Consider the following 24,951-nt stretch of genomic DNA (forward strand, 5'->3'; position numbering starts at 1 on the left):
TTTCCTCCAAATTTGTTATTAAAAATATATTAAAAAGCAGATTAGGAAATCATTAGAATCAACTTTATCATTAGAAAAATCTCCCCAAAGAAAAATCCCTCTAATGCCCATAGAAAATCATTTATACATCAGCCCCTAGCTTTCTGTATTTGAGGTTTTTACAATATTCTGGGCCAGCATTCCACATTTATGTGCATAATTCTAGATTGTTTGGAAACTATATCAGAGAAGTGCTTCTAATGAAAAAAGAAGATTTAGAGATTCCTCTACCACCATTCCAGGAAGGAAAGAACTTTCCAAATTTTGATGGGTTCTATAAATCATGATTAAATTCCAAAATAATATCAAAGTACATTTAATACACGTCAGAGAAAGTATTTAAGAAGTAGAGTTACCTGTGTCTCAAATTAACAAAATAAAATGGAGGAGCATTTTACTCCATTTGTATGAATCTCCATAGAATAAACATTCATAGCTTGTAAATCAGTAATTGAGGTCCAGTCCTCTCTGGTGGCACAAGGGATTGAATTGTAGCACAATGAATCCATTGGCAGCCACTACAGCATGAGTTCCATCCCCCACCAGGGAGCTGACCCACATGGCAGCAGGCCTTCCCCTCTGTCTCTCCCACTGCTCCCCTCTTCAGTGTATTTCAGTTACTTCTTCTCAAAGGGTTCTTAAGTACTGTGTTCACTGCTTCAGGGAACCAGGTCTAATTTAAGAAAACAAAGTTGTGGTCTGTTAGGGTTAAAATAACCTCTTAGTAGAAAACAACTACATCTAAAGTAGACCAGTAGCTATTAAACAATAACAAGAGACACACAAATTTAACAGAGTACTTGAACACAGTTTAAAATAGAGATATGACTTAAGCTGCCTAATTTACTATTATGAGGGATTCTTAGAAGAAATTATCAACTATTTTAAAATTTCTTCTACATTTTCTTTTGGCTACCTGGTTAACAATAACATATCCTAAGACAGTCATTATTCTATCACATAATGCTGGTGATAAGTACAAAGCAAATAGTTGATAACTAAGTTATTTAATGATATTTTGTTTAAATATTCCTGGATTACTAAGCCAGTTTAAAGTAAGATCTATAAATTGTGATAAAGTACTTACATTTAATCTATACATACTCATTTGAATGAAGTATTTAATAATGGTCAGTATGTTTCACAATTTTTCACTCCTGGTATGTACTTAGGGTATTAAGTGGAAATTTGTAAAGTTGGGTCCAATAGCCAACAAGTTACAATGTATGTGCTTAATACTGACGGTGTGACAGTAGTATATAAAACAATTTATATTGCTTTAAATAAGATTTTAGATTATTCACTTATATTTTTTAGATATTTGTTTAGATAAGATCTTATATTGCTATAGATCAGGACAGAAAAACAAGAAAATATAAAGAGAAATGTATAATAGTCAATGCAGTAATAATAACTAATGAATTTTTATAAAGAATACTTGTAGATTAATTAAATGAAATGATGTATGGCAACAGAGACAGTTTTCTTAGTGTGCCATGTCAGAACACAGGCTATTTATGTTGTAAAAAAAATTACTCTCAAATGCTAATATTTTGTTTGTTTATTATTATTATACATTAGATATTCAATGTTGATTTTCAGTGGCTTAGCTCCGTGTTTTTTTTGTTTTTTGTTTTTGTTTTTGTTTTATTCCAGGATCAGGGAAGCCTTCACTGTTGTTACTTGAGAAAGTTCAAAATTATGTCAGGGAACAAACCAGGAATAATGGGATCGAAATATGTTTTGGCACTTTTGAACAACTTCCAAGAAGCCAGTGGGACGGAATGTCAAAAGAATAATGCATGGAAATGAAATCTCAGTTGGCCCTCTGTGTTAGTTCCTAGAGAGCCTTATGGGGTTTTAAGTCAAGAATATAGTTTCGGGCCCTCCCTGGTGGCGCTGCGGGTTAAGGCACACCACCTAGAATTGAAAGCCGCTTCCTCATGAGTTCTATTCCCGCCTGTCCCGGAGGTGACCACATGGCGCAGCAGACCTCTCCTGACCCGCCCGCTGCTCCCCTCAGCAGTGTACCTCGTCGATCTGCCTGTTCTGTTGCCCACTCTGTCTCTGGTGAAGCCTCTCACCGCCCCTGAGCCTCTGGCCTGTACCCCAGTTCTGTATGCACAAATAAATAAATCTTTAAAAAAAAAAGAATATAGCTTCATTTAACATCTTCAAATAATTATTTTAACTGAGAATAGAATAAAATACTCACTAGAAGGCTATTCCTAGTAAATGTCACTGTGCCTTAGACAAAAATGATAGCCAATAAATACACTGAAACGAACCATGTTTTCATCTAAATTGATAGAATTATTTTTAATTAAATTAAATTTTTAAATTGAAGTAATATTGGGGTACTTCATCATATATTACCACTAACTACATGTTCCACCACCATCAACCATTGCATTTCCAAAATTAATAGAATTCTTTTTTTTTGTATATTTTGATTATTTGTTTATATAACTATGAAATTTTGGGAGTTTAACTTCACACCTCCTTATGTGATAGCCTCACTCACTCTCCACCAGAGGTACAGTGTCTATTTCCTTCCTCCTTCCCAACATAATTAATTGAATAAAAGGATCTGAGTTTAAAAGAGGTAACTCAAAGATAATGCCATCATTGTTGGCTTAAAAAATGTGGAAGAATTAATTTTCACTTATTAAAATATAGAAGAATGCAAGAGAGATATTCTTGGGATTGAAATCAGTGGTTAAGATTGCTTGCATTAGCATTAAAATTCCCATAAAGAACTGTTATGAAGAATAGTGGATAAAAGCTTTGGGTTTCATGGGAAAGTTCTTATTACAGACACAAAATATAAGTTTTGATTGTTGATTGCAATCACTGAGGGAATAAGTGTAGATCAAAAAAATAAAAACCTTTCTCAAGAATTAGTTCCTTAAGTCAAGAAGATGAAAAGGAAAAATGAAGAACATTGAGAAAAAAATAATCAGAATTATGAAATTCCCTGATCCCAGTCAAAGGAAGAAAAAATTTCAATCAGAGGGTTTTTCAAATAAGTCCATAATAATGACAGGGACTTTCATGTTTGATTTGCAGTGGTAATTAGTATTTTTTTTTTTAAGATTTTATTTATTTATTTGTACAGAACTGGGGTACAGGCCAGAGATGCAGAGGGTGAGAGAATTCACCAGAGACAGAGCGGGGAGCAGAACAGGCAGATCGACGAAGTACACTGCTGAGGGGAGCAGCGGGCGGGTCAGGAGAGGTCTGCCACGCCATGTGGTCGCCTCCGGGGCAGGCGGGAATCGAACTCATGAGGAAGTGGCTTTAGATTCTCAGTGCTGTGCTTTAACCCGCTGCGCCACCAGGGAGGGCCAATCGACTTTATTTTTAAACATACTTTTTGGTCGATTGAAAAACTGAATAGCAAATACAGGTGTCTCATAGAATCTCCACTCCCACCCATCTGCAATCTCCTCCATGATCTGTCTCCCACATCAGAATGGTACATTTGTCACCATTGATAAACCTAGATGGACTTATCATTATTTTCCAGAATTTATAGATTATATTAGGATTCACTCTTGTTGTTGTACATTATATAGGCTTGGACAAATGCATATTGACATACATCCCTCACTATAATATATAGGATAAGTTCATTGCCTTAAAATTTCTCTGTGCTTTGCATATTTGTTGTTCTCCCATATCTCAAACTGCTAGAAACCATGGATATGTTTTATTTTCTTCAACTATTGGGCTTTCCAATGTATTGGAAGTATATAGTATGTGTAGTATGTATGTATATAGTATGTAGGTTTTATAGGTTGACTTTTTCCATTCCGATATCTGCTAAAGACGATCTACATGTCTTTTTATGACCTGACAATAAATTTCTTTTTAGTGATGTGTAACATTCTATTATTTTTGTGTACCACACTATGTAATCATTTACCTAACAATGTGTATCTTGGCTGCTACCAAATTTTTACAGTTACAAAATGATGTTATGAACAACTACATACAGGTTTATTTAAAAATAGTCTTCAAGTTTTTAGGGTTATAAACAAGGAATGCAATTGCTAGATTCTGCGGTAAGAGTATGCATAGTTTTGTGAGAAATTACCAAACTCTTTTCCAAAGAAACTCTTTTCCAAAGAGTTTCTGAAGAATTTCCAAAGTTGTACCATTGTGTATTCCCATCAGCAAAGAATGAGGATCCATGCTGTTTACATCAATACAAACATTTTCTATCTGCATTCTTGATTTTGATGATACTAATGTATAAAAGTATCTCATTGTTGGCTTAACTTGCATTTTCCTAATGACATGATACGGGACAGTTTTAAAATATGCTTAATTACTATGCATGTATCTTTTTTGGTGTCTGTTAAGGTCTTTGAGCTAACTTTTAAATTGGGTTATTAGGATTTTATTTTTTTGTTGAGTGTTAGAATTTTACTTTTTATATAATTTGTATGCTATTCCTTTATCGAATGTGATTTTTTTGCAAATATTTTCCCAGTTTTTGACTTGATTTTCAATCTCTTGACAAAGTCTTTTTTAATTTAGAACTATCTAGATTATTCTTTTGTTGATAGACATATGATTCCTTTTGTGTTACTTATTGGTAAAATGGTAAATTCTATATTTTCATATTTTGGCATGTGAACTTCTAGTTATTTGAGCACAATTTGTTGAAGACTACTTTTGCTCCACTGAGTTACCTTTTTTGCTTTATTAATAGCAACTGAGTTGACTACATACAAGTAGGTTTCTTGGCTTTATTTTCTATTTTATTAGTTTATTTGTATATTATTTGACCAATACTGTGCTGTACTGATCATGTAGTTTTATAGTAAATCTTACTGTCTGGTAGTGTCAAGATTTCAACTGTGTTTTTTTTTTTTTTTTTTTTTTTTAAAGATTTATTTATTTATTTGTGCATACAGAACTGGGGTACAGGCCAGAGGCTCAGGGGCGGTGAGAGGCTTCACCAGAGACAGAGTGGGGAGCAGAACAGGCAGATTGACAAAGTACACTGCTGAGGGAAGCAGCGGGCGGGTCAGGAGAGGTCTGGCTCGCCATGTGGTCTCCTCCGGGGCAGGAGGCAGGCGGGAATCGAACTCATGCGGAAGCGGCTTCAGATTCTCAGTGCTGTGCTTTAACCCGCTGCGCCACCAGGGAGGGCCTCAACTGTGTTTTTAATCTTCAGTATTATTTTGACTATTCTTTGTCTTTGTGTTCTTTATCTCTTCATATAAATTATAGAATCATTTTGTACATATCACAAAATAATTTGCTAGAATTTTACTAGAGATTCATTAAATCTAGAAGCCAAGTTAGGGAGAAGAGTTTATTAATTCTATTGTTATCTTCTAGTTTACCAAAATGTATAGTTAGTAACTCACTGTATATTTAGTAACTCACTGATTTTTTTCATCAGTTATATTTACATGTTATTCATGTTTTGTCACATTTATTCCCAAGTATTTCATTTTTTGGTGTGCTAATATAAATGTTATTGTGCCTTTAATTTAAAATCCTACTTGTTCATGTTGGTATTCAAAAAGCAATAATTATTTTTATATTTTTCAATTCTCCTGTAATTGTTTATTAGTTCCAGGATAGAGTTTGTTAATTATTTTGGATTTTTTACATTACATGAAATCTATGAAACAACATTGTTTTATTGCTTCCTTCCTAATATGCATGTGTTTTATATTGTTTTAATTAATTAACTAGAACTTCCAGAATAATACAGGGGAAAAATGAGAATGAATATCCTTGCCTTTTACTTGATCAAAGTGGGAAATCTAGTTTCTCATTATTTAGTATACTAACTATAGGTTTTCTAGTAAATGTAATTTGTCAACTTGGACAAATTATCTATTCCTAGTTTACTGAAAGTTTTATCATGAAGGTGTTTTATATTTTTAATTTTTTTTTCTTTCAATACTTCATATAAGTGTGTATTTTCTGTATTATAAGCAGAGATGAATTACATTACATTATTTTCAGGTGTTACAGTTGTTTCCTATACCTAGCATAAATCCTGCTTGGTAATAATGTATAATGTATAATCATTTTATACATTATTATATGTGAATTGGTAATATTTTTGTTGAGATATTTTGTACCGATGATCATGGATGATTTGAGTGGCTTTGGAATTAGAGTAATATTGGTCTAATAGAATCAGATTTCTATTACTCTAATAGAATTAGAGTAATATTGGTCTAATAGAATCAGATAAAACCAATATTTCCATTGGTTTTATCAATTCTCATGCTGAGAATTGATATAATTTCTGTATTGAATAGTTATTTGTTATTGATTTGATTTCATACATATGGGCCTATTCATATTTCAATTATGTGTTTCAAAGATTTGATCCATTCTTGTTTTTTCAAACTTGGGGCTATAGAGTTCTTTGTAGCATTATTTAAGATCTATGGGCTCTGCGGTCATGCCCTCTCCTTTGTTCATAATCGATATCCACTCTCTCCTTTATATATATTTTTTAATTAGCCTGAGTAGAAGTGATCAACTTTCTACTCAGAGAACCAGGTTTCTATTTTCTTTTTTTCATATTGAACTCTTAGTTTCAGTTTCACTCATTTCTGGTCTAATTTTTACTCCCTATAGTTTTACTTACTGAGGATTTAATTTGTTCTTTTTTCAGTTTTATTAGATGAAAGCTTAGATGAATAGTTTTAGGCTATTTTTTTTTTTTTTTTAAGATTTATTTATTTGTGCTTACAGAACTGGGGTACAGGCCAGAGGCTCAGGGGCGGCGAGAGGCTTCACCAGAGACAGAGTGGGGAGCAGAACAGGCAGATCCACGAAGTGCACTGCTGAGGGGAGCAGCGGACTGGTCAGGAGAGGTCTGCCATGCCGTGTGGATCTCCTCCAGGGCAGGTGGGAATCGAACTCATGCGGAAGCGGCTTTAGATTCTCAGTGCTATGCTTTAACCCACTGCGCCACCAGGGAGGGCCTTAGGCTATTTTTTTTAAGATTTATTTATTTATTCATACAGAACTGGGGTACAGGCCAGAGATGTGGAGGGTGAGAGGATTCACCAGAAACAGAGTGGGGAGCAGAACAGGCAAATCGACGAAGTACACTGCTGAGGGGAGCAGCGGACTGGTCAGGAGAGGTCTGCCATGCCGTGTGGATCTCCTCCAGGGCAGGTGGGAATCGAACTCATGCGGAAGTTGCTTAAGCTCCTTAGTGCTGTGCTTTAACCCGCTGCGCCACCAGGGAGGGCCTATCTTTTTAAAATATATGTTTGACAGCATACATTTCCATCTAAAAGGCTTCCATGGCATCCCATAAGTTTATTTATTTATTTTTTTAAAGATCTATTTATTCGTACAGAACTGGTGTATAGGCCAGAGATGCGGAGGGTGAGAGGATTCACCAGAGACAGAGTGGGGTGCAGAACAGGCTGACTGATGAAGTATGCTACTGAGGGGAGCAGCGGGTGGGTCAGGAGAGGTCTACAGCGCCATGTGGTCACCTCTGGGGCAGGCAGGGATCCAACTCATGTGGAAGTGGCTTAAGCTTCTCTGTGCTGTGCTTTAACCCACTGGGCCACCAGGGAGGGCCTGCATCCCATAAGTTTTTATAAAATTTTTTCTTTTAATTTGAAATATTTAAATATTTTTCTCTAATTCATTTTTGTTTAGATAGATGTTGTTTGTCTATTTATGTATTTTCTAGCTCTGTTGATTTCTAGTTTAAATCCATAATCTGGAAGCAGCTGTTACATGATTTCTATCCTTTTAAATGTGTTATAGTGTGTTCTATCGTCCCGAAAGTAATCTCTCTTGGTGAATGTTCAATGAGAGCTTGAGAAGAATATGTGCTATGATGCTGTTAGATGAGGCTGTTGATAGGTGTTCATTATATCCAGTTGATTTCTGTTGCTATTGAGTTGAACTATGTCCTTTCTGATTTTCTGGTTGCTGGATCTGCCCTTTGCTGATAGGATTTTGAAGTCTGCAAGTACACTGGTAAATTCATCTATTTATCCTAGCATGCCTCTGTTTTAGCTTTATGTATTTTATGCTGTGGTAGAAGGCACATTAAAGATTGTTATGTCTTCTCAGAAAATTAATCCCTTTAACATTATGTAATATACCTTGTTATCTGACTTCTCTTGGTATGAAGTCAGAGCTATCTGAAATTAACATAGATTCTCTGGCTTTCTTATGGTTAGTGTTAGCATTGTTTATCTTTCCCCATTCCTAGGCCAGAGCTGATGGGGGAGGGTGAGAGGATTCACCAGAGACAAAGTGGGGAGAAGAACAGGAAGATCTACTGAAAAAATATTACATAACAAATAAGCACTTAATAGTAATGATAAAGAACAACAAATAATTTTTATTCCCAGATTTGCAGATCAATTTTGGCTTTGCTGCATCTATTTAACTGGCTAGATCTTAATCCACACTGAGCAGTAGTTATGTTCTATACATCATCCTCATTTTAGGATCAGTGGTTGCCTGGGGTCTATAATAGCTGAAGCATATACAGGATACTAGTCAAAACAATGGTAGATTGTTCACGTCTCTTTGTCTACTGATTTTCTGTCATCACCATTTGTGTTGATTCCAGTTTATACTATTATGAATAAAACTATGCGGAATATTCATATATTTGTCTTAAGTGTATATAAACATCTCTAAGTACATAAGAAATCTACTTTGTCATCTAAAAGCTCATTTTAATCTCTCTCTCTCTCTCTCTCTCACACACACACACACACACACACTCCCGCACACACGTACATACTGCATGTACTCCCAGATTATGGAATTGTTTTCTAATGCATGGGAGCAGCATATGTCTATGTAAATGCAAAATAGGTGTTTATAGGTTAGCATTTGCTCTTGTCATCTTGATCATTTCAATAAGCTTTGTCTTAACACTTTGTTTCCTTACTCAAGATTCAAATATAATGTCCCCAATTGAGCTGGGACATTCAGTTGTTCACATTATATTAGTAAACTAGTGCAGTCTGTCACCTATCTACAGCTAAGTGACTCAGAAGGATTAAGTTTTGGGGCCTCAGAAAGGGGATAAAAATAGAACAGAATAGAACAGAATCAGTTCCCTTTCAATTAAATAGATTAAAGAGTTTGCGGAGGTGAAAGATAAACTCTCAGCCCTGAAAAAAAGTGATTCCTCAGTACTGACAAATTAATAGAATGCCAACATCTTCTTTCTCATTGTCTAAAGAATAGATAAAATCTCTCTTGGAATAGAGAAATATTTTTTTAAATAGTATAATTATAGTTTCTGGACTTTAAAAAATGAAAATCTGTATTTAGTAACCTGAAAACTAAAATTTTAAGTTTTCACTTATTAAATAATTTATCATAATATTTTTAAAGGGCTATCAGCTGGATCAATCTAGTCATAAGAAGCTACAAAGGAGCCTGGGGACACATGGTCTCTAGTTGTGTTAGGTAGACAGAGGATTTTATTACTGAAATGATGAAAATAAAATTAACACAATTTATAATCCATGGTACATGTGAACTTTTTAATGATGCTTAACATAATTTAAGGCTTTTGTTGTTTTGATTCATAAAGTACATAAGGGCATTGTTTTTTTCATGTTCATTAGATTTCACAGTATATCACTCTTTAAAATTTCTTTGAATTTTGTATACTTTTAATTCCTAAGGAATTTTATATTTAACAGCTTTTGACAACAGGGTAATAAAGCTTGCTTTCAAATATGCTAATATTTCTTATAAAATTTCAATCCTTATACAACAGACTTTTTTTTTTATAATGTAATAGTCTATTTTTACATCATTTTGTGCTTTTTCCATCTCAGTTGTAATCCCCGTGGGCTTCCCATCACCAATTCACCTGTGTGCCTTCACCATAGTCCAACAGTTCAGTGCACAGTGCACTCCTCTCCCTCCAACCCCCCACCCTTATTTTTGATCCCATTCCCCACTCCACCCCCATAAAATGTCTCTGCTATATAGCTGTTCATTGCCTGGTCCTTTAAACTCCTGCTATGGGTGAAACCATCTGGTATTTTTCCTTTTCTTTCTGGCTTATTTCACTAAGCATGATCTTTTCCAGCTCCGTCCATGTTGCTGTAAAAGGCACGTGTTTATCTTTTTTGATTGCTGAGTAGTATTTAGGTACCACATCTTTTTAATCCAGTCATCTACTTTTGGGCATTTAGGTTGTTTCCATATCTTTCCAATTGTAAATAAAGCAGTAATAAACATGGGGAGTGCAGGTGTCCTTTTGAATCAGTGTTTTTGTGTCTTTTGGGTAGATACCTAGGAATGGGGTTGCTGGGTCATAGAGAAGCTCCATGTTCAGCAGTTTGAGAAACCTTTAAACAGTTATCCATAGTGGTTGTATTAGTTTGCATTCCCACCACCAATTTAGGAGAGTTCCTTTTTCTCCACATCCTCACCAACATTTGTTGTTGCTAGTTTTTTGAAGATGGCCATTCTCACTGGAGTGAGGTGGTATTTCATTGTGGTTTAATTTGCATCTCCCTTATTATGAGTGATGTTGAACATTTTTTCATATGCTTGTTGGCCATCTTCATTCCTCTTTGGAGAGAAGTGTCTTCTTAGCTGTTCTGCCCATTTTTTGATGGAGTTGTTTATTTTTGTTGAGTTTCATCAGTTCTTTTATACAACAGACTTTTAAGCCCGCAGACTAGGTCTTGTAAAAAATGATGAAATTCACTATGATGTATCCTAGTGTTACCCTAGGATGATGACCACTAACTGGTGAGCTGAAGGACTTCATGTGGCTGTAAACTAAGGAAAGTATTGGGCAATAAAGGATCTGAGGCTAACCAGTATGCTTCAAATAGTAAAGGAGTCTTATTGTATTCTAGTATTTTTCTTATTAGCTTAACAGTTTGATTATACAAATAAATAGGAGTAAGGGGCTAACATTTTTCTATTCTTTCCCATCATGGGTTGTAGAAAAACTTATATGGAAATGACTACTCTAAGCAAAAGTTGTTGCCTATTTATTAAACATTTGAATTTGTATGAGAATCTATATGACTAGCCCAGGTATTAAGAATCATAACATAACTATAATAGTTGTACTAACTACCTGACTTTAAAGGATAGTAGATATGTCATATCTCTCTTTAACTAATTCTGAAAGTCAGCCTAACACTTGCCTTCATTTGGAAATAAATCAAAATGTTAGCTGAAATAAAATTCAAGAATAAAAGCAAGTTTACACTGATATTTTGTGTATGGACCTAAATCAACAGCTAATCATAGTTTATAAAATATTACTTATTTATATTATGTTTAGTTTACATTTTACTGCCTTAGGATAACTACTTAATAAAGTAGTGACAAGTGCAAAGTTAGCTTCAGTAGTTATTACAAGGAGACTTTTATGTTCTGAAGTACTTATGACAGGCTTGTTCTATGTGTGTGGTGGATTGTTTTGTGATAGACTCTTCATGCAGTGAGTAATCCTCAGCTAAGCCTCTGTTCCTCATTTCTTGGCTACATCAGCCTCTGATCAACCATCAGAACAGAGCAATTTTAGTCACTTCTGTCCCTCTGCATCTGTTCCAAGGGATATCATGCACAGCAAATTAGTGATCTCAAATACCAATCTGGCACAGGTGTTTGGGTCACACGCTTTCATTTTAAACAAGTAATTGAAAAAAAATCTTTACCTGGCCAGAGAAGAAATGAACTAAAAGTTCTGTTCCATGCTTGTTTATTCTCAGAGAGAATTCCATTGTCATTTAGGTTATTTTCCTTATAATCTTTGCTTATGGGGTAATTAAATTTTATTTTGCCCCTAACCTTTACACTTAGGGAGAAAATAGGAGAACAGATGCAGACTTTATCAAGATGCCTGTTGTAGCCCAAAAGTTATAAATAATTATTTTTGCTGTTATAAGAACAGAATGGGGATGGAATGGAAAGGTAAGTAGTCATGCTAAATCAGCTGGAAATTCTATTCACTATCAAATAATTTTTCTTTTCAAATTAAAAACTTTCAAATCTTAGCCATATTTAAGGATACTCTTTTTAATGATTACACACATACAAAATGTATATCAGTGAAAAAAAAATCACAGACCAACTTTTCTTTTGGGTAACTGAGCTTTTCAGATTCATTTCTATACCAAACATCACTTTAATATCATATCTTTTACTCTTCCAGACAGCTTATTGATTTTTCATGGTTTCATCTCTCAATCAAAGCCGAACATAAAAACTTGTTTGTTGACTTGAGCCTTGATGTAAAATTTAGTTTAACTCTTTTTCTAGTAATATGTTTGTCAGTGACATAGCAATTTTCCTGTCACTGAAACTAGCAGACCCTCTAAACACTTTGCTTACCAGAGTATAAAATTATTGTTTTCTTCATCTTGATTGTTCAAGTCAACAAATGCTAATTTAAAAAAAATTAACTGTTTCAGACAAATGCATTACATTGTATAAAGCTGAAATTGATTCCTTCTCCCCTGCTATTCTAGTTCTTTAACATTTTGTATCTCACAGGAAAGGCACAGTGGTCTGAACTATTGTTTAGAAGATTATGTGTTTCTCTGCCATTTTTTATGCACCTAATCGACAAACTGAAGTAATGCCTGGGACCAAGAAAACACAAGTTTTAATCCATGATTTATTTAAATATCTATTCTCCATTACTTTAATTAGGGCTCAATCTCTACTTCACATGGCACTGTTAACTACAGGAACACACTCAAGATTAAACAAATCTATTTCTGGAATAAGTAAAATAAACACAGATTTTATTCACCAAACTCATGAATTTCTAGACTTTATCAAGATGACTGTTGTAGCCCAAAAGTTATAAATAATTATTTTTGCTGTTATAAGAAGAGAATGGGGATGGAATGGAAAGGTAAGTAGTCATGCTAAATCATGCTATTTTTATTAAATGACACTTTATAAGACACACACGTATTTTCTAAAGTGTTTAAAATGTATGCTTTATCATTTTTTAAATAATCACAGAGTATGTGAAATGTCATATTTCATTTGATATGTGATTTTTCATTTATTTTTATTTTTAAATATTTACCTTATTGTTATATAACATGAAAATTAGAAGTTAACTGCCAGTAATCAGAAAAAATCAGATCTCTGCTCTCTCATTTGTTTTTAATTTTCCCTGTTTTCTGCAATATGATGGTATGAAGCTTTTCTTATACCACACCTGTTACCTTATTTTGCCAAGAAATGTTTTGATACTATATACTGCTCTATTGGGAGAGACACATGTTGTCCTTTCTTATTTCATTCTCAGAATCTTAATTATAGGAAGGAATTTTCTTCATACTTGTAGTTCTATTAGTTGATATGTTTAAATGACTGCTAGCACATTTTGATTGGGCTACCAAAATTTAACAGTTGCTAACCCCACTCATTTCTAGCCAGAGGGAGCCATTAGCTTTAATGAGGCAGCTATCCTCAAATACTTGAATCAGACTGGCAATCAGCTTCCTAGTAATTGGATTAGTAGAATACTGTGAGTTTCAAGTTTTCATTCAATTTGCATATTCATAGGACTCCTATTTCCTCTGATTTACAACTCTTTTATATATATTTACAAGACAGTCTTTCAATTTACAAATGAATGGCCATCCAAAAAAGTATTTGATTGATTGGACCAAGCTCATACTTACATGAATGTTTAAAATTCTTAATTGGTAAATGTGATTCTTATTTTCATATGTTCATGAAAATAACATATATTTTGTATGCAAGCACAACTCTTAGTTACATATCCTTACTTCTATAATAAATCATAGTATTCACTGAAACCAACTTTTAAATATACATTCTATAAAATTATGTCTCAGCATATTGTTCATGGAATTTTAAAAGCAGCATGTAAGATTTTATGAAGTAAATTATCAATTTACTGCTTTTTTACAAAGCTTGCTCTCTATTTATTAAAAGGGTGGAAACTTCCATTTTCTGTGACTTTCCTCCATATTCCTGTTTTGCAAATTTTTGGAACTTTTCTTCTAAATTAATAGTTTCCTTTTTATACTGTGTTTTCTTTTTTAATTGAGGTAATGTTGATTTAGAGTATTATAGATGATTCAAAGATAAGATTCGTTATCATCAGGTATATATTAACACCCCACATGCATGACCAAGGCTCCCATAATCCTCTACCATACTCCATTGGAACACTTTCCTACTTCTTCCAGCTGTCTTCCATCTCATCTGGAGCCCCAGCTCTATAGCCAGATTTCTAGGGTTTGCTTGGTTTGTATTGGTCTGTTATTCTGTTGGTTTCCTTATACTCCTTGTGACTGAAGTCATCCTGCATTTGCCTCTCTCCTTCTAATTTATTTTGCTTGATATCGTCTTATCCATTTTCGTCCATGATGTCAAGAGTTCATCTTTTTCATAGCTGAATACTATTCTAGTAGGTATATTTGCCCCTTCTTTTAAACACAGTCGTCTGTCCTTCGGTTTACGTTATTTTATCATAAATAGTGTCGTAATGAACACAGCAGTTCATCTATTCCTTCAGATTAAAGTTTTTGAGTACCTACCTAAGTATAGAATTGCTGAATCAGTGGTAGGCTATTTTTATATTTTAAGGAAACTATGTGCTATTTTCCATAGGGTCTGGAGATGAGAAACAGGAAGGTTTGATGAGGATATGGAGAAAAATGAACTCTCCTACACTGTTAGAAATAAACTTATTTTGATAGCTGCTAGGAGAGGCAACTATAGTAAAGTAAAAGCTTTCAAGAATGGGTATTATTTTAATTTTTAAAAATTATTTTCTTGTCACATCATTGTTAATTTTTAGACAGTGTTTGATTTTTCCTCTTAGGTGTCGTCCCTGTAGTTCTTCCGCCACCATAATCCTTCCTGATCTATCAACATAACCCTCGTGATTTTTCCTTCTCTATTCTAGCCCTTCCCTATCCTTTGCCATATGCCTCAGACCTGTGGTCAGCTTGCAAGGTTTTGTTTTTTTTTTTCCTAACCCTTTTTTTGGTTTTTCTGTAGTCTGCATATAAGTGAAACCATCCAATATTTATCCTTTTCCTTCTGATTTATTTTAATAAGCATACTCCCTTCCATCTCCACCTATATTGATGCAAATGGTATAAGTTTATCTTTTTTTAATCACTAAATAGTAGTCCATTTGAATGTGTGTGTGTGTGTGTGTGTGTGTGTGTATCTGATCTTTTTGATCCATAGAATGGGTATCGTTTAGCCTCCACTATGAGTTTCAGATTCATTTAAAATAAAGGAATATTCTAACAGGTTATTGAAAATATTAAATGAGTTAATATATTGATAATGTTTTATGCTATACATGAGTAATGTATTTGTTATTGTACATATTGAATTGTCCAAAAATTTAGCTGTTTAAGAAAAAAAAATTAGCTCACATAACTTGTTAGGAACAGGCATATGAGAATACTTTAAGTGGTAGCCTTGGGATTGAGTCTCTCCTGAGTTTGCTTTCAAAATTTTTACAGGCACTGTTTTCATTTGAAAGCTGTCTTGGGCTAGATAATCTATTTCCAAGATAACTTGGATGTGTTACATTCATCACATGGGTTTCTCAAGAATATTTATAATGATATGAAGCTAGTTAATGGAGAAATTGACCTGAGTCCACACAAAACTGAACTGTTTTTTATGACTTAGTCTCCAGGGACCACAATAACATTTCTGATTTACTTTGTTCTTTAGATGTTAGTCCCGCAACCCAGCCTACATATAACGGGAAAGAGTTAAACACAAGTAAGTGAATAGAGGAGGAAAGACCATTGGGAGTTTTCTTTGTGGCTGGCTACCACAAGGTATTTTTACTTACATTACCTATTTATCACAAAGGCACAAGATGACACAAATATAAAATTCTTCATTATGCCTTCCACTTGAGGAATATGCTCAAAGATAGGGGAGCAAGAGTTTTATATTTTATATTGTTATAATGCTAACATACTTAATTAAATATTAAATTTAATGAAAATTTCTTGAAATAAGTCTGTTAAAATAAATGTTAGCACTTCAAGTAACTTAAAGTATCTAATGTTAATCTATTACTTCACACAAATGATGAAAACTTCAGTGATGGCAATCATGTATAGAAAGGCTATAACTGAACATTGAACATTAAAGTGAACATTGGAAAATAAGTGGAGTTAGAATAATAAAGAAAAAGAATGGAAAGTGGAAAGAAAAGGAATTTCTAGCCCTATGAGGCAGCATGAGGTAAATTAGTGATAAATGAAAGATTGTTGTTTCATTGTGAACTTGAAAGTTGTTTAGTTTTGTTTTTATATGGAACAAAAACATGTTTTGTATGGGATAAGAAAATAATATGCAGGCTAAGAAAAAAATGGAATATAACTATAATTTTAGTTGAAGAAAAATATTTGAAAGCCTTAAAGCTAAGTAGTATAAATGATAGGTTGAATACATAGAAAGCTAGAAGCAAAGAGATGAATCGTTGGACTGTTAATTACCTACTTGTTTGTTGATAAAAATTTAACCTGAAATACCTCAAAATACTGAGTATTAAAATCAGAAAACAAATGCAATAAATTTTAAGAGAGATTTCCAATTCGGATTGTGATAGAATAATACCAGAAAAATCTCTCCAAAAACAGCTATGAAAACTTGATACAATTAAAAATTATAGCATTCAAAGGAAGCAAACTTAGAAGGGCCATGATCATAAAGAGAAGTGAAAAGATAGATTTGAGATCAATATTCTACATGTCTTGTCTTTTCAAGGTACTGAGCAATTCTTAAACAGCAAAAAATCAATACTAAGAAGATCAGGAAAAGAGGCATCAAACAGATTAAGGTAAACTGAATTTTGAGCACACTCCTAGGATTGATGAGACAGAAGTTGGAAACAACTGTCAAATAATAAATACCCATGGGTCTCAATTTAAAATAATGTGAGAGTAAAGGACACACACACACACTCACACAACATTAATATGTATATATTAATATAGACCAAAAAGGTCATTGGTATTACTATTTTCCTATTTCCTATATATCAACTGGAACTACTTCTACCTTCTAAATAAATTATAGACATTCTGCAGGAAATTCATCATCCAGAGCATCTACAATTTATATATACAATGCATGATGTTTGGTCATTAATCAATCTATATACTCTACATCTGACCAGAAGTAACTGGGATTAATTTCTTTTTCTTTTCTGTTTTTTTTTTTTTTTTTAAGACTGATTTATTTCATGCATCTAGAATGGGGGTACAGGTCAGAGGTTCAAGGGCGGTGAGAGGATTCACCAGAGACAGAGTGAGGAGCAGAACAGGCCTACTGATGAGTACACTGATGAGGAGAGTAGGGAGCGGGTCAGGAGAGGTCTGCCATACCATGTGGGTCACCTACAGGGTAGGGATTGAGCTCATGCTGAAGTGGCTTTAGCTTCTTAGTGCTGTGCTTTAACCTACTGTGTCACCAGAGAGGGTACTGGATGTAATTTCTTAACTGGACAATTGAAGAAAAATAAGAAATGTTTTTCAAGCTATAGAACATTAGGTTGTAAACGTTAGTTTAATGAAATAGAATGAGGTGAGCTTTAAGGTTGTCTCCACTTTATCACTCTGAGGGAGTGGAGATCTAGAGTTTAAGAGACAGAGAAATGAGATGAGTGAAATGGCTATCTAGAGTTTGCAGGACAAAATAATGAAGACAAAAGACCTGCATAAAGGTGGAACCCAAGAGACCAGAGCATCTCCTTGTGTTATCATCAAAGAACTAATCATTGTATATATGTAAGACTAAGGCTCCGGATAAAATAAACAAATGAACAAAAACAAAACAAAACAAAAAAGAAAAGAAAGAAGAAATAGGGCCTAGTAAACACACAGGGAAGTATATATAGAATTTAAAATGGTAGTATTTGGTAGGTAATCAAAATGGTAATTCATGCAAAAAGAACAGGACTATGCTGTCCAGAATAAAGAGAAACACTAATAAATAAAAACCATCAAAGAACACAAATTTTGGGATTTAGCAGATGAGAACATTAAAATAATGATCTATATTCAGATTTTCAAAATATTTAGAGGAGGATATATAAAATACTGAGTAAATTTATAGAGAAGAAAACAAAAATGTCTGAAATAAAAATACAACAGAATATTTAAAGACTGATCGATTCACAGAGAAAATATTAGTAAAATTGAAAATATTGCAGTTGACACTTCCAAAATTAAATACAAGGTGAGAAAGTGACTACTAACAATGTAAACATATATGAAAGGAAATGGACATTTTGAACTGTGGGATAATTTTTGTGACCCATATGTATGTTTAGGAATCCCCAAAAGAGCAAAGAGAGAGGAGAGGTAATAAAAGCATTTATGAAATTAATGACAAAACTTTTACTTCACTAGAAAAAATATAACAATTCTAAAATTTTATTTTTGAAATAAAGGCCTCATGATACATGTAGAATGATGACTCTATCATTTTGAAATGATAGAGGGCTATTTATATCATTCCTACTATAGAAATAATTAATAGATTTTTTAGCAGAATTAATATTACATGTAAATTAATTTTAATTAATATAATGTATTTTATGAGTATTAGCTTTACAGAACATTTGACCACATATTATAGAAAATCCCCATAAAACTCCTGATCTTTATTATCTCCTCCACAATTTCCTCTATTAACATTTTTCAATTAGTGTGATATATTTATTATAATTAATAAATAATACCAATAAATTATTATAGGCTAAATGCCACAGCTTACCTTAAGATTCATTTTATGTACTATATAGCATCATGGGTTTATACATGAATAGAGAAAATTTAAATGTTTAAAATAGGAAATAAATTGATTTGTAATTAAAAACCTTTCTGCAAAGAAATTATCAATATTCATTTATAATAGTCAAAGAATTATAATCAACTGTATTGAGATATAATTCTCTGAAATACATAAAATATGATATTTATGATATAAACATGTAGAAAAAAATTCTTCCATATACAAAAGAGGGAAACTCTTTTGTAAGGCTTTGTAAGGAATAAAAGAGCAAATACCATAAATTCTTAAGGTCATAAGGTAAAACCAAGGAGATTTTGTACTTATGTAATTTACGAGAAAACAATCTTCCAAAAAAATAGTAAAATTCATATTACAGTGATAGTAGACTACAATGTTTTTGTTTTGTTTTTTAACTAGGATTTTTTAATAAGAAAAATGGAAATTTTTTTTTTGAGGAAAAACATCTCTCTTAATTGAAGTTTAAAATTATTGTTACCATTTATCAAAAACAACTGCAAATGTTTATGTCTTAATACCAATCTCTAGTGGGATTTTATGTGTTTCACCTCTAACAATGTTTTTCATATAGATTAGCACTGCCACATACTGACATCAATCATTAGCATATATTTTAATTGGACATATTCATCTCTTCAAAAGCATTTGTAGTATTGCACTAGATCTTCTTTTTGTGTTTTCCTTTTATCATGTCATTACATTGCAGATGAATCACTTTCAAATGAAGGATAGATAGAAGCTCTTCATTTATACAGTCAAGTGGATTTTGAAACATGAAAATTTCCTTTCTACTTGCAATAAGTCCAAAAAAAACTATTAAGGCTATTGTTTGAACTCAGAAAAATCTCTCCTTCAAATTATTGTAGCAATAAAGACGTCATTTCTTATTTTAATATTTGATACAGTGGGAAGTATATAAACATTTTGGCATTACTTAGTATAAAAACAAAATCAGTCATCATGTCATAAGTTGAAACTTTTCCCAGTATAATTTTTGCATATGGACATTGCTATGCATTTTAACTTTAGGTTAATTGATAAAGACACATTAGGAAATATGCAAAAAATTATTTTGAAAGTCATTTATTCCAAAATTTCTCTAAAAACTGTTTTTTTAAAATATAGGGATTTTTTTCTAGTCTAAATCATGATATTATGCCACAAAACCTTTGCTTAATTCTGAGAGTAAGCGCAGTTCACTGAGTATCCTACTGACTCAAAAGCATAAAAGATTTAAATATTGCCACCAAAGTGCCTAATGATGAGTAATGTAATTAATATTCATATATTTTGATATGTTTTACAGTTTTGTCTAAACAAAAATTTTCCTGGTCCACACATTTTCAGTCATCATCCATTAAAGCACATCGTAGCAGTTTCTACCTCAGCTTGTATTAAAATTACTGTCCAAATTCTTTGACACTAATATCCCTGGTAGTTATTCAAAACAGAGTCCTGATACTTCAGTCATTTCACTTAGTCCTGAATTCCTTGAATAAACAACTAAGTATTGATAGCAATTATTGACTCAAGACCAACAGAAACTATTATTAATCATTTGCCTTTATTTGGCAATATATATTACTCCAAGTGTTCTCAGCTTTCCTCATTTATTATCCCCCTAAAGCTATCTTAAAACACTTATTTTCTCTGAACACATTTCTTCAACTCTTATAATAAAACAAGATTTAATTAACTCATGACTAATAAGTGACTTTTGCTTGGCTAAAAAATGAGCTAATTAGAAATATATGTCAATTACATTTTTATTTGATTTACTTTTGTGAAAAAAATTGTTTTACTTTATAAATTAAGTGGACTTTTTTCTCAAATCTTATTGATTTTATAATCATTTGCATAGTTATATAAGTTTTGGAGAATAACTTCATACCTCCTACGCATGCTTTGTTCACCCTCCACCAACGGTCCAGTGCAACAACCATATCACCTTCCCACCACCTTCTCTGGTAATGTCTTTATTTTTCACAAGTTTAAGAGTGATTTGTTTTATATTTTGTATTTATATTCTGCAAATGAGTGAAAATGACTTTCCCCTTGCAACTGACTTTCACTTTTTGACTTTTCACTTAATTTAGTAAGTGATTTGATTTAAATTTCTTATTTTTTCTGTCACTGTTTTCCTGTGAGATATTGTGATGGGTGCTTAACTGGGTGGCGTCTACGTAGATTGTTCTCTTTTGTTATAGATACACTTTCCTGGCATAATAAGCACAATGCTTTGCCATCTAATCCATTAACTGAATAACCCAAATCCATTGTGCCTTAGATAGGCAATATTTTTCCCTCTTGTCTTATATTGACATGATTAGTTTGCCCTAGCAATGCAACATAAATGAAATTCTGTCTTTTCATCAATGATTGTAATGCTGAGAATGCTGAGAATCACTCTAAGATATGTACTGAAATATAATAAGACCATATATAGTCTGTGTCATGGTTACTCAGGTCTATGTAGTAACACCAAAGCTGACATATAATAAATAAATGAACATTTTTTGTGTGTTTTAATATCTTAGTAATGAATATTGAAACTTAATTTCAAGTAATTTTTATATTTTATGGAATTTATCAACCACTTAAACAGGTCAAACACATTTTATGTAGCATAAAATTAAACTGAGATTTTATTATAAACTTGTAACTAAACAAAAAGTAAAATATACCAAAGGATGATGAAAATATGTAACAACTAGCACAACTGTAATAGTATAACTTAGCACAGACAGTTTAGAAGACTATAATTATTTAATGTCAAGTACATGCAGACACTATGAATTCCTTTATTAATAATTTTGAGTGATACTGTCAAAATTGTGGCTTTTCTTAAGAGAGGGAAACAATGAGTGAAATAGAATGCAAAAAGAGTCAGTGCTAATCTCCTTGATCTGGGAAATGTTTATATAGATTTGACTACTTTGTAAAACTATAAAGTGATGTTTACACATCTGAAATGCATGCATGCATACATGCATTTTTATTTTACACAAAAATATGTTTTTATATGTATAGACATATACATATTTACATACATTCAAATGTATAGTTATAAAATAACTATAAAACAACATTTTAAAGCATTGTCATGATTAATGAAATATGGATTAAGGTAGGGAGATATCTAGGAGAATTATCATTTATCTAATTTGATCAGTAAATGGAGATACAACAATCAGTAATAGGAGAGAATAGGAAGTGCTTACTTTTGGAATTGTTGAATTTGAGGTGCTTATGAAACTTGCAGGTGGAGATGCTGACATCACAAATTTATATACTTTCTGCAGCTTTTGTAGGAGTAGATCTAAACTACATATAAAGCTTGATGGGTCATCATAAGACTGTTGTCTGGAAACTGATAACATGACACAAAGAATTTAAGAAGACAACTAGGATAGAACTTTGATCGTTATCAAGATTTAGTGTAGATATTAGGTGATTAATGAAAATGGATAGTTTTTTCTTATTTAAGGCCAAAATGGAGATCTAAATAGAGCAACTGTAGCAAAATCACCTTCTTTCAAATTAGCTTTAAAAGTAAATAGACGTTTAATTTTACATAGCTTTGTGATGCATGCACATTTTTCACTATACCTTACTCCAAAATCAGAACAACTATATTTGCTTATTTCTGGTTTCCTTAAAACCAAGAGAATATTGAATAATGGTATTCATTAAAATGTGGTAATGTGATGCTATCCTGGAACACAATGATCAAGAATTCTAAGTGGTATTCTGTAATTAGATAGGAATCTATATAGACATGCAAAATGTACTTACAGAAATATTTCTATCTTTCATATGATAAGAATCTACTTGAAAGTTAATGAGCCATCATGCAAAAAAAATATTTATAAAATAGCTACGATGAAGTTCTTCAATATTATCCTGTCTTTACTCATGCAATATTTCTTTTATGTCTCAGAATCCAGATAGGAAAATCAATCATCAAATGTTCTTGAAAAATTGCATAGCATCAAACTGTTCACTATTTAACAGTGCCTTTTCACAATTTTTGGTGTTAGTTTGGGTCAACCAGCTGTATTCCAAAAATAGTGTTTATGATGATTAAGTGATATTCTAATGAATTCATCAATGTAAGTCAACTCTGTAAATATTCACAGTAGAGACCCATTTGTTTGAATTAAAAAAGATACAAAGCCTGGTAGATACTGTACTATGTATGTCCTAGAAATACTTTCACTTCCAAGACTACAGAACAGTTATTTCTTGGTCTGTAGGAACTTTACTGCTACCTGTTACTCTCAGTTATTTTCTCAATATAAAGTGAAAAAGGTTGATTAACTCCAGTAGCCACCAAATGACTTAAATTTGTCAACTGTGTGACTCAAACACTATTTAGAGTATTCCTAGATAGTCAGTTCATAGAATAATATACATTTATTTTAAATATCAAGATATAAAATTACCCTGCTGGCCTGTGTTCATGTAACATTGGTAAGTAGGGGAGAGAAACACTGAAAAATATTTGTGTATGTATTGTGTACCGTGGAAATATTTTATTAACAATTTACACAAACGTGATTTCACAATATTTTTAAAATAAACTTCATATTTCATTCAATTAAAAGTGCATATTTAAACATGACCATATTTTTGCAAATTGTATAGCATTTCTTCAGTCAGTTCTTGCTTTCTATGAGGCCAATTGATGCCTTAAGCATTTAATTTTATTGGGAACAAAAATGTGCACACTTACACAATGCTTTTCCAGTTTCTTACACAGAAGAGAAAATAAGTCAAGAGAGGGAAAATTGATAAACACCTTAAAAATAATAAAAACATACTACTTTAATAAATTTAAATATCCTTCCTCATTGTCTGAATATTTGTATTAATCTTCTAAGCTTTAGGTGTTTTCTAAAATATGAAAGATTTTCCTAGCTAGTTTCTAAGTCTTCATTTATGTCAGTTTTTTTTTAACTATTCTCAAAGAAGAAGCAAAACTGAGGAAATAATAGGAACTTGAAACTACTGAAGTTGATGCAAAGGTAGCAGATGATACTATGTGTAAAAGGAAAGACCAGAATTTCCCTCACCATCAGAATTTTTTCTTTTTTCCCCCACTTACAGAGATCCCCAATTTTAAAACCTGCAACAGCTTCAAAATAAATTTTAAAATGCTTACTGGCTGTCTTTAAACTTAACAATACCCATGAGAACCAAATCATAACGCGGTCTGAGAAATTAATTTGTTTTCCAAAATAACTGCATGATGATTGGTATTCATATCTAAAACTTTGGTACACTTTATTAAAAACATGCATTTTTGGAAAGTAATTTTAATTTGTTATTTTCTTTTGTGAATATACTCTAACATATAAATTACCTATACACACATTTATCAGGCAAGTATATTAAAGAGCTCCTCTTGTATCTTTAAAATTTAATTTATATGCATATGGTTCTGTCTGTAAGTTTTATTTTTTATATAAGTCATGCATTATGAATAACAACACATACTTTATGTGGAATTTGAAAATGGGACAAGTAGAATAATATGCCATGTTATTAAAATAGATTAAAACCAAAAGAACTGAAAAGATACTACACAAATTGTAATTTTGGTGCAATTATAACATTCAATTTAAAGATAGACACATATATGCTTTTGAAATAGACAAATTTTTACCCATAATACAAAGTAGGAAAAAGAAAAGAAAGCAGTCTACAAAGTAAAACCATTTTCTGTAATTCTGAAACTCTATGTACTTTGAACCTTCTCATTGTGACTCTGAAAGTCACTACTTCTTGTCCCTAAAAAAAAACTTTGATCTGACAAAAGGTGCAAACTATCATGGAGTAATTTAACTATGATTCTGTAACTCAAGGAATATTTAATTCATTGAGTGTTTACAAGAAGTATGCAATGTTCAGAAAGAAAGAGTAAGGGACAGAAATAGAAACCAAATTAACCTTAGAGTTTGTGATGGAATTTACATAAAAGCTATAGATTAATGTAGTCATAGGTTTATTTACTTAATTGTTTATGCCTTTGTTTTCTTAAATACTCTTATAGCTGGAAATTTCAATATAATAAGCACTGACATTTGCACACTTACT

This window comes from Condylura cristata, unplaced genomic scaffold (genome assembly GCF_000260355.1).
Source record: "Condylura cristata isolate star-nosed mole 26May11 unplaced genomic scaffold, ConCri1.0 scaffold00004, whole genome shotgun sequence".
NCBI lineage: Eukaryota > Metazoa > Chordata > Mammalia > Eulipotyphla > Talpidae > Condylura > Condylura cristata.